Source organism: Gracilinanus agilis, chromosome 3, assembly GCF_016433145.1.
Source record: "Gracilinanus agilis isolate LMUSP501 chromosome 3, AgileGrace, whole genome shotgun sequence".
Taxonomy (NCBI): Eukaryota; Metazoa; Chordata; class Mammalia; order Didelphimorphia; family Didelphidae; genus Gracilinanus; species Gracilinanus agilis.
Genome location: NC_058132.1, coordinates 197,521,251 through 197,537,067, shown reverse-complemented (window position 1 = coordinate 197,537,067; position 15,817 = coordinate 197,521,251).

The following is a 15,817-nucleotide window of genomic DNA, read 5'->3' as shown; positions in this document are numbered from 1 at the left end:
AAAGACAAACAGAAAAAACAATGAGTAAAAATAGAATGAAGAGAAATACACAACTAATATTTTGAATGTGAATGGGATGAATTCACCTATAAAATTGAAAAAGATAACAGACTGGATCAAAAACCAAAACCCAACAATATATTCCTTACAAGAAATATAGTTTAAAATAAGAGATATACATAGAGTAAAAATAGAGGGATGGAGTAAAATATATTATGCTTCAGTTATTGAAAAAAAGCAGGGACAACAATAATTATCTCAAAGTTAAAGCTAAAATCAATTTAATTAAAAGAGATAAACAGGGAAACTACATTGTGGTAAAAGGTACCACAGATAATGAATCATTATCAAAACTAAACCTATATGGAGCAAATGTTATAGCATCTTAATATTTTAAAGGAAAAGCTAAATGAGTTAAAGATGGAAATTGATAATGAAATGATAATGTGATAGATTTTAATGTTCCCTTCTAAAAACTGGATAAAACTAATCTAAGAAAGAAACAAGTCAAGGACATAATAAATCTTAGAGAATTTATATATGATAAATATCTGGAGAGAATTGAACAGGAAGAGAAAGAAATATACCTTTTTCTCATCACCACATGGCACCTTTACAAAACTTGATCCTATATTGATACAAAAACTTTATAGTTAAATGCAAAAAAGTAGAAATAATAAATTTATCCTTTTTAGATCATAATGCAGTAAAAATTAGATTTGGTAAGGGGCCATGGAAACACAGAATAAAAATTAATTGGAGACTAAATTTTTTAATCCTTAAAAATGAGTGCCTTAAAAATAATCATAGAAACAATAAATAATTTTATTTATTTTAATGATAATAAAGAGACAAAATATCAAAATCTCTGGGATATAGCAAAAGCAATAACTAGAGAAAATTCTTACACCAATAAAATAGAGAAAAAACAGATCAATGAACTTGGTAAATAATTTTAAAAGCTAGAAAAAAAGGACAAATTTTAAATCTTCAATTAAATACCAAACTGGACAACCTAAAAATTATAGGTGAGATTAACAAAACCAAATAGTTAAACTAACTATAGGTAGAATAAACCAATAAATAAATAAATAAAGCCAAAACAAACCCAGAAACTATATGAATATAATTGTAAAACACTTTTTATACAGATAAAGTCAGATTTAAATAATTGAGGAAATATTCATTTTTTTCATGGTTGGACAGAGCCAATATAATTAAAATGATAATCCTACCTAAACCAATCTTCTTATCAAATGTCATCCCAATTATACTACCAAAAATTATTTTATTGAACTAGAAAAAATAATAACAAAAGATCAAGAATATTAAAGCAATTAAAGAAATGTAAAGGAAAGAGGGTCAGCAGTATCCAATTTTTCACTCTATTATAAAGTAGTAATGATCAAAATTATCTGGTACTGGCTAAAAAATAAAAAGGTAGTCTGGTGGATTTGATGTGCAAAAAAAGGTCTACCTTTGAATAAGCACACCATCCTCCAACTAGAAATCATTGAAACCAAACAAATGGGTACAGGTGCAGGTTTAGTGTCAAGAACAACCAAGAACAAGGCAACAGAAACAGAGACCACCATTTCTGTGCTTCCGATTGAGGACAGAATAATTTTGCAACCAGAAGTGGGGATTTTGCACATCAAATCCTACAAAACATTCCCCCCAAACAATCTGTAAGTCCTCAGGCACCATTTCCCTAAGTTCTACCTGAACCTATTCAAGTCTATCAAGGAAATGAAGAGAGAATTTAATCTTTTCAATCCTAGTTTTGCAGACATGGAATTTTTGTTGAGGGAGTTTTTTTCACCTTCTGAGAAGGACAAATTCCTCAACAAGACTAGGACCAACCCGAACCTAACAGCTTGGCTAACTATGCATCAGGATCTCAAGCTTACACTCCATGCAAACATGAGGTGCCTGTTGCAATGCTGGACCGATAGAGGCCATGCGATTACATGCCAAACTCTCTTATTCATGGTTTAAATTCAAGAAATTGAGGCAGGGGAAAGATGAAAACCCCAGCAATTTTCACGACAAATTAATTGAAGCAGCATAGACAGTCCTAGGCCTCAGAGACATCAAGGCACCTGAGACTGTGGACCATATTCAGAGACAGTTCGTGAAGGGTGAACTCATGCTGATTCAGCATTACTTCAGGTAGAGCTGCCCTCAATGGGAAACCCTATCCCTTAAGGACATATGGCAACTGCAATAAAGGGAGCCAACTGCACCCAAGCTGGCTGAGAGATAGTTGAAACTCTCTTATTACTAAGCCAAGCCCCTTTAAGCTCAGGGTTCTATGACCATGCCCAGAGATATGGTAGTAATCCTATTGGTCAATAGGTGGGGCCAAACAGGAAGAAGGTTGGCACTTCTGGATCTAACTGCTTATGGAGTTTGTTAGCTGTAGCCTATAGAATAGTCAAACTGGTGATGTTGGCTGGCCTTTGGTCAAGGTAAGGCAAATGACTTTCAAGATCTTAAGCTTAGGGTTAAAGGGATTTATTGGTGATAAGTTAAAATAAGGTAAAGGGAATTGGTAAGTGGATAAGGTAAGCTAAAATCTTGAGATGATTTACTTCAATAAACTGCTCTAAATAATGCTGAAGATCTTCTTAAGGTGCAGAAGAAAGGATGTCTTGTGGGCAAACTTAATTCTGATAGGCTTGGTTGCTGACCCAGGGCTCTCAAGCCCTGGGCCAGATGGTGATGTCTTGAGGATAATAATAAGCTTTTGTTTCTTATAAAGGGTTGTTTGGTTTGCCAATGAGTTGTTTGTATTTGGCTAGCATAATGTAGAGTTGCAGCAAAAACTCTTTCTTTCGCAAACCAACTGTAGCAGCCCTGACAGTTGGAAGGAAAAGAATGTTGACCCTGGCCTCACAGCAAAACCATTAGAGCCTGGGGGAATAAATATTCCTGCAGAACCAACTGAGGGGCCTTTTGCTTTTGGGCTTTGGGGGCTTTACCTGATTTCCCTTGACCTTTCCCTTGACATCCTGCTATTCCCTGGATTTCTCCATCAGGCCCTGGGAGGAGGGTATTTTGGTGGGTGGAGATCATGGAAATTAGCTTCTATAGGCAGGCAGGAACAATCTAAAACCAAGCCACCATCTTATCTAGTAGTCTGATAAACCTTATTGCCTCAGGGCAGTGAAATTATCCCTGACTGAGGGAGCCAGCCTCTCTCAGAATGACCCCTTCTTCTGTGACCCTCCCCCAGCACCAGCTTCTCCCTAGCAGCAGTTACCAGACCTCAAACTCTTTTCCCTAAACTTCCCCTTGGCTTTAATAAACCCCTTTGGCTTTTATACAAAGAGCTTCTGGTGAAACATTGCACTCACTACTAGGGCAAAGGCTTAAGAGGGAAAGAAATAACTTTCATTTATTTCTTGAGGGATAAACCAGGCATCCATCTTGGGCAGAAACTGGGTTAGTTTCCTCTTCCTATATGCTGGGATTTGTTCTCCAGAAGGGAGGGGCTCTTTACTCCTCCCCTCTAGGGAGCTTAGAATAACAGCAGGGGCTGAATAAAACCTTCAACCAGGCTTCTCACAATTTCTGGCTGACCTAAGTTGCTCTGTATTGAGAGAGCCTTGCTTGCCTGGAGACCCAGCTGATACAACTCAGTGCCCTCAATACAAGCCTCATTTGATTAGCAGCCCTTCATTCTTATACTTCCCTATTATTCCATAACACTAGCAATGATAGTTGTCCATGAAACCATGGTTGCAAGATTTTATACACTACATTACACAGTGTCTCATAACATTATCTAACTATTCCTTGTAGCTGATTCATCTCCCCAACTAGATTGTAAGCTCACAAAGGTAAGAATTATGTCTTATACTTACTTTAATCAAAAACCTTGCTCATCATAGAAATAGCCTCAATAAATTACTATTGTTTAAAAATGACGAAACTCCACTGAGGAGATGGCAAATCTGGCACTCAGATTTATGAATTGGAGCATGATGTGGTATGGTAAATAATCCTAAATCCTTATTCTATACCCTTAAACAAAACATTCTATGAAGCATAGACATAGCTAGGATTCTGAATCTTGGAGGAAATATTCAGAATATTCTTTGTTAGTTGCAAATAAATAGTTTTCCAGTACATTTCTATTACAGGGACATTAGCAAGTATTTGGCCTATAGAGACAGAAAAAGGAAGTCAGTGTCAGTACTTTTCTCCTATTTTATGATACTGGCTATTCTGTCTCCCTTATTCAGACTACAATCTAACCAAACTAGACTTTTCTCTATTCCTCACATATGACACTCCATCTCATAATTCTGCCTTTGCACTGGTCATCATCCCCCATGCTTAGAAAGTTCTCTGTCATCTCCATCTTCAGGCACCACCTTCTATGTGATAATTTTTCTGATTCACCTAACTGCTAGTGTCCTCCCTCCCAACCTGTCTTGCAGTTAAATTAGTATTTATTTTCATTTATCCTTGTTATATTTATTCTGCCTTAATTTATGTGCTTGTCTCCTAGTATATAAATTCCTTAGAAGAAGTGTTTCATTGATTGTGTTTATAGCCCCAGAGGTTAGTGTAGGGCCAGGCACAAAGGAGGCATTTCATAAAGCCTTGTCTATTGTTTGAAAAAGGTAATATGCCAAAGCATTCTAATTTATTGAATTGGAGATTCATGGAGCACTGTCAGAGTTAAGTCAACAAATATGAAATGCTATGTGCCAGGAACTGTGCTAAGCATTAGGGATAGAAAGAGAAAGGGGGGAAATGGGTGGTCAAAAAATCAGATGAAAAACATTTATTATATACTTGTCATGTGCCAGTTTAGAAGTGTTAAATGGTTGAACTTTAATATTGATTAATGGAGAGAAAGACAAAGGTGAGATTGTCTTTTCTGAGTTACCCTCCACTACAACATTGAGAGCTTTTAGGAGATTATCCCTGTGATGGCATTGATACAGGGATGGACAGAAACCAGTGTTCAGATGAAAGACCTCTATGGAGTGTGATATAGACAGGTTTCCAGGGCTTAACAATTTGCCTGGACCCCAAGAAGCCTTTTCTGAACTCACCCCTGTCATGGAGAGCAACAATGATGGACAGCTTTGGTGCTTCACTTAACCAAGGCTTGATAGAGTTGTCTCCCCCAAATTTCCCTTCACACCCTCAACCCTAAACACATATTCACAAAGAACCTATCTGACTTCGGATATCTTAACAGGGTGGTTTATTGAGCTTGTGTTACAATAAACCACCCTGTTAAGATATCAGCCAGCCTTCTGGGTCCAAGACTCCTTCATCTGCTATAGAGTCTAATTAGTCCCTTTGGTGTTATTCTGTAGAGAAACAGGAATGCTTTCAGGTCTTCTAGGCACAAAGGAAAAGATAGAGAAAACCCCAGGTATCCAAATCTGAGTCCTGAGGTAAGGTGAAAGTCCTCCGTCTCCCACTGATTCCAGAGACGAAGACCCTTCTCCCAGTTCTATTTCCCACAGGCCTCTCTTGCTCTTCCAACTGTCACTCCTTCTCTTCAAGCTTCCTTGCTTGCAACATTCCAAAAGTCTCCTTTCTGTGCCAAACCTTTCCTACAATTCATCCCCTTTCCACATCATGACCTTCGTAAGGTCACTATTGTGAACCTTTTATACTTACCAAATTGAAATTGTATTCTATTTCTAACTACTCTTCCCAAAATAACAAATTTCCCTTTCCTACACTATTGCTACACTAAGCTAACTCTACCTACTGTAATGCAGGTATAAAGTGGATGGTATAGGAACAGCCAAGGGGCCTAGGCAGATGATGTTGATGGAATATGAAAGGTAGGGAATCCCAAACCAAGGCTGTATGAGAATTGGATAACCTCCCACAGCAGCTGGGTCAGGTCCCTTTTAAGCCCAAGGTTCTCTGCTAATCTATCTAGGGGTTGGAACTATTCCAGCCAAGACAGTTAAAATGTCTCCAGGAAGTTGATTGAAACTCCCTGAAAGCTCAAGTTGGAAAATGGATAACTGGCTTGGATGGCCTGCTCATCTAAGCTGTAGTGCAGATCTGATTGCTATTAAGGCTGGTTGTGGGTAGGTAAGCAAGGCTCCAAGACTGTTCAGGCTCAAGGTTAAACAGGGTTTAATTATAAATAACTGAGGGAAGGAGAGGGAAAGGTAGGTGGGTGAAGGGAAACCCTACAACCTTGCCTAAAGTGTTGATGTTAATTAATCCAGGAGCACAACTTGATATTGTTAGGAGCAGAGTTATGAGATAGCCTTGAGGGCAAATCTCAACTCTGTAGCTTGTTGCTGAGCCCAGAGGCTGGGCAGCCCCTGGGTCAGTTGCGGATGTTCTTGGTTGTAACTTTCTCACTAGCTGGTAAGTAAGATGTTATCTATGCCAAGGAAGTATTGAATATTGAGCTGATGATTGAATAATTCCTACCAGCCTAACAAAATCTCCCAGAAACCACCCTCGGGGCCCAGACCCTTCTCCATAGCCCTCCAGGTGAGGTCAGAAAAGAAGTGAAGTTCCCAGGGATTTGGAGACCTCCTATTACACCCTGTCCTTAACTGACACTCTGGCACATGGCCTGGGTGCTCTGCCAGGTTCTGTGTTCTAAAGTGGCAACTGCCAGCTCACAGCCCCAGAAATATGGCTGCTCATTTCTGCCCATAACACTACTCTAAGAGATTTTGCAGGAAAGTTATGGGTTTGGGAAATTTTGTGATTTATAACAATGCATACATAAAGGTAAAACAAATGTTTCAATACAATAATCCTTAAGAATTTTAACTATATTAATAGCAATACCTACTCTTGCAAATCTTAACTAATACAAACAATTTTCTATCTATACTTATTATGCACTTATCCTAATTATTAATTTCCGTCAACATAATTTTAGTGTAAGCTTTACAATCAACTTTTCAACTAACTATTCTGCCAATGCAGCTTAATTCTATTCCTAAGCAAAATGTAACTAACTAGGCTACATTTATAGTAGGACTATCTAATCACTACTTGTTACACACTATCCTCTAAGTCCTTACTCTATGCTATGCTATACTCTATATCTATATACAATGTATGTACAAGCTATGATACATATCTACAGACCCTATAACTAAATTGCCAAACCTATTTTACATGTACAAATTTTTACTGGCATTATGTACATATGATACAATATTATTACATTGTTCCCTATTTCTGATTTTAGTTAGATAGAATTATCAATTGATCTAGACCTTATGGAACTAACTAATTTATTTACATATTTAAATTTTGCAGATTTGCAAATTCAGACTCTTGTTTATCTACACAAGCATATAAATTAGTTTGAATTGTGTTTTGTGTCTTTTATGTTGTGTTACCCAAGTATACTTACTTGTTTTCATGGTGTCTGTCTTCTCAAAAATCTTGCCTGAAGTTTCTCTTCTTGCTTGTAATTTGAGTAGTGTTGTTTTTGTCCCATACTATGTGAAATTGACTTGTTATTATTGCATTATTGCCACACTATCTTACGTAATTCTCTGGTTTATCATCTGTCCATTTCTTATATGTACAAAATTTACAAAGTTCAATGTCTTAGCTGTCCATTTCAGCTTGCAATCTTTGTCTCTTCATTCTAGCATCTTTTCTTCCCACTTTCCCTCTGTGATGCTTTGTTTTTCTCTCTTCTTGCTGTCTATCATCTTGCCAGTTGTCTGTTGTTGACTGTTGTGGTCTCCTCTTGCTCTGGAACATTTTGTGTAACTAATCTTTTAATGTGATGTTCTTTTGATGTTTATGATTCAGTTTCATTTCTCAGCACTTTCTGTTTCCTCAATATCTTGGCTCTTATCTAAATGTTCTACATTGGTGTAAGATTTTTCTGGCTTTATGTGTGAACAGTGGATCCACTAATCCTTTTCTGCAACTTTTATGGAACTTGGTGTAGTTAGTAAAACCTTGTATGTCCAACCCATTTTATGTCTGTAGCTGTTTTTCTGCTAAAGTTCTTGATGTGAACTTTATCTCCTGGTTTGATGTTATATAGATTGTAATCTAAGGTTGCAGCATGTTAAATTAACCCCATTTCATGTAATTCTGTTATTCTATTTTGCAATGCCTGTATATATTTGTCTAATTGACAGTTTCCTCTTGTCATTGCTATGTAAGCTGGTTTACAATTTCTTTCTTGCCAAATAGCATGTCCATACAGCATTTCAAATGGCGTAATATGTAAATCCCCACTTGGTCTTCTTCTAAAATGGAATAGAACTAATGGTAGAATATCTGTCCATTTCAAGTGTGTTTCTGTACAGTTTTACAGTGAGTGCTTTTATTTCTCTGTTCAGTCTTTCCATTTGACCTGAACTTTGGGAGAGGTACGATATTAGGTAATTTGCTTCTATTCCCAGGTTTTTGTAAACTTCATTCAATATTGATTGTTCAAAGTGGGTCCCCTGATCCGAATCTATTTTGTTGGGGATCCCAAATCTGGGAATGATCTCTTTCAATAGGATTTTTACCACAAACGCCAGATTCTTCAGTATTCTCTCTAGCTGATGTGCAGAGTAGACATTAAGTTTTGATCCTAATACCAAGTCTTTTGTTTTTTGCACCATGAGAGCTGTTCTAGCTACTGCTCAGAGAAAGGGAATCATGCCTTTCACTACTGTATCCATCTGTGAACTATAATAAGCTACAGGTCTAAAATTGGGGCCTAAAGTTTGGACTAATACTCTTGATGCTACACCTTTTCCTTCATGCACAAAGAGATGGAATTCTTTGTTATAATCTAGGATTTCCAGGGCTGGAGCTGTTATTATGGCTTCCTTAAGCTATGCCAAAGCTTGGAGATGCTCTTTGGTTCATTGCAAAGATTCTGTGACTGTATTTCTAGTCAGAGATGTTAGATATTTTGTTATCTGGCTATAGTCTGGTATCTATTGTCTATAGAACCCTGTCACTCCCAGGAAGACTCTCAGCTGTTTCTTGGACTTTAGCACACTAAGATTTTGGATGTCAGCTATCCTCTTCTTGGAAATTTTTCTTGTCCCCTTTTCCAAAATGAATCTTAGATATTCAACTTTATGCATGACCTATTGTAGCTTTGATTTGAATACTTTGTAGCCTCTTCTATATAGCACAATGAGGAGTTTCTTACTGTCTTGAAAACAAACTTTTGCAGAAGGAGAAGCAAGCAGAATGTCATCAACATAGTGGACAATTTTACTTTCTTTAAATACTACTATCTCTAGATCTTGCTTTAGGATTTGGCAGAACTTCATGGCACTGATACAGAATCCTTGTCTTTGCCAAGTCATCTGGGTTCCATTCCAGGTGAATGCAAAGATTTTTTGGCTTTCTTGTGCAATGGGTAACAAAAAATATGCATTGCATATATCCACGAGGGTATAGAACTTTGAGTTGCTTAGAATGTCTGCGATTATGCTACTAGGGCTAGGGATGACTGCATGGAACATTTTTACAAAATTATTTACTGCTCTCAAATCTTGGATGAATTGCCACTGTACTCTGCCTTGATTATCCAGTTTTGTTTTCTTTATAGGCATTATTGGGGTGTTGTATTCAGATATTGTTGGGATGAGTATTTTCTGCTCCAATAGGCTTGGGATAATAGGGATTATTTTTTCAATGGCTTCTTTGTTTAGCCTGTACTGATGTATTCTTGGTGGTGTTCCTTCTTTCACTTCTACTTTTATAGGTGTTGCAGATTTTAAAAGCTCTACATCTCTGGAATGTCTAGCTCAAACCCCTTGTGGTATATCATTGAGTATTTCAAATAGAGTCCCTGCATTTTGTTCTTGTGCATCATCCAGTTGCCCCAGGAAAAGCAAAGGATAATGTTTTAGAGACTCTTTAGGCAGATATGGGTAAATCTTTCCTGTTGTGTCACCTTGAATTGTTGCCCCTATTTTGCACAAAAAAAATCCCTCCAAATGAGGTTTGAAGGACATTCTGGGATCAATAGAAATGTCTGTTTGGTTGTTACAGGTCCTAGAGTTACCATTTTTTATTTTAATTTAGATACCCTTTGTGTTTTCCCTGTTGCACTCATGGCTTTCACTGATCCTATGATTTTACTGTCCTCTGGAAATGTTTTTAGCACTGATAGAGTTGTAAGTGTCTATCAATTTTGGATAAATTTCATTTCCCACTTTGATCATTACTTGAGTCTCATTGTTCTCATTCTGTTGGTAAACTTGGGTCATTGGTCTTCTATTTCTATTTTACCCATATCCCAGTTTTGTCGATCAGTTACATTTCCACCTGATATTAAACATTCATTTTGAAATCCATCTACAGTTTGTGCTGGACTTACATAAGCATGGAGACTTGGGAAGATTGGATTAATGTCTTTGCTTGTCATTTTCCCTGCAGATGGTTGGAATTCTTTGACAGTAGGGTTCAATGTTGATTTTTTTACTATGTCATTGAAATTCCCTTTTTTGTTATCATTTGCTTCATCTCCAGGAGATCTGCTTATTTGAATGTTCAGAGATATTGAACTTTCCTCCCCATTGGACCATATTGCTGTTTGTTTACTTGCTCTTTTCCCCTCTTTAGTTGCATTTGGTATCTTAGAATCCCTAGAATACCATAGGATCTGTATCTCATTTGTTTCTGCTTTTATTTTTGCTATTTCCTCTTGTTCTGTACTTTCAGTTGTTAAAGTTTAGTTTTTCCATTCTAACACTCTATTTTTGTTTTGGGCTGAGAAATGTTGCAATTCACTATTGCTAAACTCTATCCCTTTGCATTCTTTGCTTTCTGAATTACTGTTTACTAGCAGATTTACGGTCTATGTTCCAGAGCTTGTAACAATATCTCTGTTCCCCTCCTCTTTTTTGTATCTTTTTTCACTGTTCCAAAAATCTTACACCTGATTTCTACTATGTCTTTTTCATATTTCCATTCCCATTTCCATTACTTTTTTCTGTTAGATCTAGGATATGGTTTCATAATTGAGCATTCCTAGCTGACCCTGAGACCACTAATGAAAATTTCAGTTTTGCTCCTTGCTGGATGTATTTCTGCATACTTTGAAGATCTGGGGCATGGAGTGAACTCTTATATGCATGGTCACAACACTGGGAATTATTTTTGTGTATTGTATTTTGTGTTATTATTGTTGTTCCATGATCTTTTCCTATAGTTTTTAAAATCTAGTTATGTGCCAAACTATGTGCCCAATTTTTCTGCAAAAAAAACACTTCTGCAAATTGTTTCTTTGCCTATTCTGCTGGAAATCTCTTCTGGGTTTATATGCCTATAATGTAGCTAAATTTTTTATTTTATCTATTTATTTCTGCTTGATTGTGTTATTTGCCTCTTTGAGCTGCCACATTAGATCTTTGATTATTTCTTTCTTCTCAATTGCATTTTCCTTATGACCTGTGTATATGTATGTTGAAATATGTCTTAAGTCTTCCAGACTGAAATTTTCCCACTCTGGGCACTGGAAACGAAAATATGTTTTTATGGGCATGCTGCTTCCCTTAACGAATTGTCTCCTCATGTGCTGTAGCTTATTCTCACGAAGGTCTTGAAATCTGAGAATGTTCTCATCTGCCTCAACTACACTTTATAGATACACTGAAGGATGTTCCCCTGGTTCCTGCCTCAGTCTCTCAAACCTTCCCCAGGTGTCAGGGCATTTTGAAAATTTTTTCATAGCCTCAATTAAGTCTGTATGTGCCCTTCTCAGGTATGATAAATTCTGGTGGTTGGATATTCCAAGTCCTGCCTTTGTTCTGACCAGGACATGAGATCAGGGTTTGTTCCTGTTTCCTGGATTAACTGATCTTTCTCCCTAGGGGTAAAAAGTTCTTCTACAAGAATTTCTACATCCTTAAATGTGGAATCAAATAAGCAAATTTTGTGTTTGAATTCATGAGTTGGACCAAATGGGTCGAGAAACCATTTTGGTATATACCTCTTCAGTGTCTCAAGGTCCTTCGTTGTAAAGGCTTTGTGTGTTTTAACATGTACGATGCCTGCATCCCCTAGTAAAGTCATTGGTCTCTTAGAGGTAGTATTGGCACAGTCCTTTCAGCCCCCTCTATTTTCTGTTCACTTGCTTTAATGTTTGCATTGTCTGGTTTTGGCTTATCAGTTTGTTTATCATTTGTTCTCAAATTATCTCTTTCTTCTGTTAATTGTATGACCATCTGCTTTAATTGTGCTATCTCCTCCCTCATTGCCAACATCATGATAGTCCCATCAACTCTCTGTGCTCTTTTGTCTAATATTCTATTAATGAGTTGGCACAATGCATAAAATGCTAAACCAGGATTCAGGAAAATTCATATTTCTGAGGTCAAATCTAGTTGTAAGCACTTACTAAATGTGTGACCATGGGAAAGTCACATATTCCTGTTTGTCTCAGTTTCCTCATCTGTAAAATGAGCTGGAAAAGGAAATAGCAAACTACTTCTGCCAGGAAAACATTTAGTGTCAAAAATAACTAAATAACAGAAAAGCAACAACAACATGCCAATCACTGTGTTGAGTACTGGGGATATAGAAAAAGGTTAAAAAGCACAGTCCTTGTTCTCAAGGAGCTCCCTGTCTAATGGGAGGGCTAACATGCAAACAACTATAAAACATAGTTTGGATAGGATAAACTGGATGTAAGCTAAGAGAGAAGGCAAGAATATTAAGGAGGATTGGGAAAGGTTTCTTGCAGAAAGTGAGGCTTTATGTGAATTTGAAAGGGAAACCAGGATCTATCTCATTCTAGACCATTCTAGGTAGAAGGGTCTGCCGAAGAAAACATTTGAGGTGAGAGATGGATTTCCATGTGAGGAGAGCAAAGAGTCCAGTGTCACTGGATCACAGAGTATGCAGAGGGGAGTGATGATATATGAGATGATGAAGAAGAAAGAAGAGGGAGTTCTTGGTGAATGGACTCGATTTCTTTAGTGGAAAATGAGGAAAGGATCTCAGCTGAGAGGACGGGAGGAAGGAAAGTCATGAGTGCTTTCAAGAAAGATGAAAAGGGTTAGAAAAACTGCTTGTGATGAGTAACAGAGGGAATTTATTGGGTAGGTATAAAAGTATTGTCTTACCATGAGAGCCCTTGGGACATTAATGCCATAAATCTATAGTGTATCCAGTTAACACACTTTGTTTTTTTCCCCAAGCTTTGTTCAGCAACATGTGAGAATTAAAGGCAGGGAATGATTAATGATTCATTTTCTACTTGGAAAATGATCTCTGGTGGTTTGTACTGGCAATGAATCAGCCTTGCACAATTAAAATTTATATAAATGACTTAAATTAAGTCAAGGTGTATTTATCAAATTTATATATGACAAAAATGGCAAATTTCTATAGAATGGCAAGAAAATATTGCAACAGAAACAAGAAAATTAAAGATATAGCAAAAATAATACACTTGGAAAATAGATTAAGGAGAAGCAATTTAAGAATCATTAACACTTTCACAAAAACTGCTGGGAAAATAGGAAAACGGTAGGACAGAAGCTAGGTATAGACCAATATCTCATACCCCATACCAAGATAAGTCAAAATGGATATATGATTTAGATATCAAGGGTGACACCATAACTAAATTAGGGGAACACAGAATAGTGCAACTGGCTGATCTTTGGAGAAGGGAACAATTTATGTCCAAACAAGAGATAGTATCATGAGATGTAAAATGAATAATTTTGATTATATTAAATGAAAAGGCTTTTGTACAAACAAAATGAATCTGACCAAAATTAGAAGGGAAACAACAAATTTTAACAAATGTCTCTGATAAAGGTCTAGTTTCTCAAATTTATAATGAACTAAGTCAAATTTATAAGAATATAAGCCATTCCTCAATTGACAAATGGTCAAAGGATATGAATAAGCAATTTTCAGATGAAGAAATCAAAGTCATCAAAAATGATATGAAAAAAATGTTCTAAATCACTTTTCATTAAAGGATACAAATTAAAACAGTGCTGAAGTACAACCACACTCCTATCAGATTAGCCAATATGGCAGTAGGAAAGTGGTAAATGTTGGAGGGGATGTGGGAAAATTAGGACACTAATGCATTGTTGGTGGAGTTGTGAACTGATCCAATCAATCTGAATGGCAATTTGGAACTATACCTAAAGGACTCTAAAACTGTGCATAACCTTTGATCCAATAATGCCACTATTAGGTCTTTATCCCAAAGAGATAATAAAAATGGAGAAAGGGCCTATCAAAAATATTTATAGTTGCTTTTTTTGTGGTAGCAAAGAATTGGAAATTAAGGGGATGCCCATCAATTGGGGAATGGCTGAACAAATTGTCATACATGTTGGTAATGGAATACTATTGTACTACAAGAAATGATAAGCAAGATGATTTCAGAAAAATCTATAAAGTTCTGCAGGAACTGATGTAGTGCAGAATAAGCAGAATTGGGAAAACTTTGTACCTAATAATGGCAATATTGGTCAATGATTATCTGTGAAAAATTTGGCTACTCTCAGCAATGCAATGATCTGGGACAAGCCTGAAAGACTCATGACAGGGAATGCTATTTATCTACACAGAAAAAACTGTTGGAGTCACCTTTCATATCAGTATATTTTTGGTTTTATTTTGGGGTTTTGGTTACATATGATTACGTTTTGCATGATATTTAAACAAAAATTTTTAAAAACATTTTTTAAAAGAATCATTGAATTATCCCAAAGCCATGACCAAAGAAGAGTCCTGGGTATCACATTTCAAGAAGTTATAAAGGAAAACTGCTCAAATACATTAGAACCAGAGAACAAAGTGAAAATGGAAAATATCCATTCATTTCCTAAAAGAAAACCCAAAATGGACATTCTCAAAAATGCCATTGGCCAAAATCCACAACTTTCAAGTTAAAGAGAAAATATTGCAACTGATCAGAAAGAAATATTTTAAATGCTGAAAAGCCATTATTAGGTCACACAAGATTTGGCAGCTAACAAATTAAAAGAGCTAAGAGATTGGAATTCAATATTCCAAAAAGCAAAAGATAGACTTACAACCAAGAATCCATTATCCAGCAAAAGCTGAGAATGGGAGGGAAAATGGGGCTTTAATGGAATGGAAATCTTCCAGATAATCCTGACTTTAAAAAAAATCATAGTTGAGCAAAAACTTTGAAATACACATAGAAATATATGGCAAAAGAAATAAAAACTGGTAAATATAAGCAAGCAGTCAAAGGGAACTAAAAAAGTTTATATTCTCTGGGGAAGATGCTATAATTGCCCTTTTTCAAACTGTAATATCATTGGGAGAAATGAAAGGAGTTAAATAAGAGAGGGAACCTGAGTGATTTTGCTATGTTTTGATTATCTTAAAAGAAGAAAAAAAAGAGAGGGGAAAAGTTATATATTGGAAGAAAAGGGGAGTGAGGAAAATGGAATATCTCACATAAATGAAGTGGGAAGAGGTCTGTGTGTTCTTCCTAACATGGGGAGCCGCTCCCTGGCTTGCATCTCTCTGATGGAGCCTTTGATTTCCAAAATAAATATGATTTTAAACAACATCAAGCAATCCATCGGTATTTATTGAGATCCCATTGAGAGGTAACATGGTACAGTATAATGAGATTGCTATTTGTAGTCAGAGTTCAAAACTCAGTTGTTTATTAACATGTAAATTACCACTTTTCTGCACAATAGTCCCTTTCTCTGTAACATGAGGAGGTTTGAACTTGATGATCCCTGAGGTCCCTTCCACCTATAAAACTATGATCCTATTGTTTGTTAAATTGTCCATTGGATAGGGCAGCTTGGTGGCTCAGTGAATTGAGTCAGGCCTAAAGACAGGAGGACCAGGGTGC